Genomic DNA, 2,136 nt, shown 5'->3' on the forward strand with positions numbered 1-2,136 from the left:
TCCGGGTGCCAACCGGGCAGCGGGGAGGGGGCGCGGGAGCCCACCCCGTCCCCAGGGCCGGGGGCTGATGCAGAGGCTGCAGCAGGTTCGGGTTGAGGGGGGGACCGAGGGGGACCCCCAGCAATGCCGGCCGCCTCGGCCACAGCCCCGGGACCCACTGCAGCAGGCGCGCGGCGGGGGGGGGTGTCCGGCTCCTGGTGCCGGAGCTGTGCCCGTTCGCACGGGACCACCCACAGAACAGAGTGCTGCAGCCCCCCCCGGCTCCCTGACACCCACCCGCTCCTGCCCTCACCCTGTCCCAGGGCTCGGGGCAGGGCAAGAAGTGCCTGGGGGTCCTGGATGGCAGAGATGGGGACAGAGATTGAGACAGGGATGGGGACAGGGATGGAGACAGGGATGGGGACAGAGATAGATTGAGACAGGGATGGGGACAGGGATGGAGACAGGGATGGGGACAGGCTGGGGTAGCCCGCTGCCAGCCCAGGGGGCCGGGAGCTCTGGGGAAGTCTTACCTCAGGGGCAGGGGGCTGCATGGGGGGCCAAGGAGAGAGGGGAGCCCACACCAGCTGGCCGGGACTCCCTGGGGAGACAAGGGGGGATGGCAGGCAGGGGAGATGGCAGCCCCTGCTATCGGGGTGCCACTGGGGTCTCAGGGGGAGAGATGGGGATGGGGTGAGGGGAGAGTGGGGACCAGCTGCCTGGGGAGGGGAACCGGGGCCACCCTGCTGCACCCCAAGGGGGAACAGCAGGGTCCCAGGGCTGCTGCAGGGGCAGAGCCCCCCAAAAGCATGGCCTTGTCCTGCTGGGTCAGGGCCAGAGGAGACCCAGGTGCTGTGAGGGTCCCTGCAAGGGCCAGGTCCCCCAAGCTGGGGGTCCCCGTAAGGGCCAGGTCCCCCCAGCAGCACCTGCAGCCCATGAGGGTCTCTGGCCCTGGGGCAGAAGGGTGTCATGGGGGGAAGGCGGCTTCCCCGGGGATGGAGGCGAGGCTGTTCTTCGTGCCTGTCCCCATCTTCATCCCAGGGCATCTCAACCACGGGGGCTCTGCAGGCACGGGACCCCTTGCCCGCACCTGGGATCTTCCTCCACACCAGCACGGAGGACCGGGGCTGGGACCCCACTGGGAACCCTCTGCCTGGAAATCAGTCTGGCAGCTGCCTGTGGCTCGGGACGCTGCCCGCTCACCTCCATGGCCAGCCCTCTTTTCCATCCCAGGCACCTGCCGTGGCCAGGGCTCCCCACGCGATGCCAGCCCTGCAGCCTGGTCGTCCCCCCATCCCGCATCCCAGGGCGGCAGCGCAGGGCACTGCCCGGCTGATGGGTGCCCGCTCCAGGGGTGAGGGTGACGCCTCTCTCGGGGCAGCGGGGCCGGAGCGGGATGGGATTTTGCTTCCAGGCTGGTGGCCACGAAGCTATTCTGGGGCCGGATCTGATCCCTGCAGGGAGCTTTGCTTTCAGCCCCGGTGCCGAGGGAAAAGGACATGAGAAACTTTAGCCCCTGACCTTCCCGTCCCCCACCACGGGCTGGTGGGCTCCAGGTGCTGGTAGCTGTGGGCCCCAATGGCACTGGTCCAGCACCGGTGAGCGGCGATGCCACCAGGAGCATGTGGCCCTGGTGGGGTGTTGCAGCTTTCGGGGGGGGGGGGGGCGTGCCGAAGCGTGGCAGCTCGGTCTTGGCCGCCAGCAAGCACGCGCTCAGGCGTCAAAGCGGCTCTGTCCCGACAAGTCGGGATGCTCTGATGTGTCGGGGTGCTCTGACAGACAAGCCGGGGCTGGGGGCGGGCTGCCTCCAGTGAGGTCACCCATCCAGGCGTCACACGCAGCCGCCTCTGCTTAGCTTCCGCGCCGCGCCAGCGCCCCGCGCCCAGCCTGGGCATTCCCGCCTGCGCCCGCGAGAGGCCGCTGCGGCTCAGCTGCGGGCGCGAGGAGCCCGGCGGAGGCGGGAGGGAAGGGAGGGGGGGAGAGGAAGAGGGAGGGCGTGGCCACCTGCCCGCCCCTGATTGGCCGGGCGGCGGCGCGGGGCGGTCCCGCCCCGCGGAGGGTCTCACACGGCGGCGGTTGGCTCCGCCCCCTGTCAGCGAGCGTGTGGCGGCGGCGCCAGGGCCCGGTGCGCAGCGGGGCGCGCGCGGGGGGGGGTGC

This window comes from Haliaeetus leucocephalus, unplaced genomic scaffold, assembly GCF_000737465.1.
Source record: "Haliaeetus leucocephalus isolate CR32 unplaced genomic scaffold, Haliaeetus_leucocephalus-4.0 Scaffold536, whole genome shotgun sequence".
Lineage (NCBI taxonomy): Eukaryota > Metazoa > Chordata > Aves > Accipitriformes > Accipitridae > Haliaeetus > Haliaeetus leucocephalus.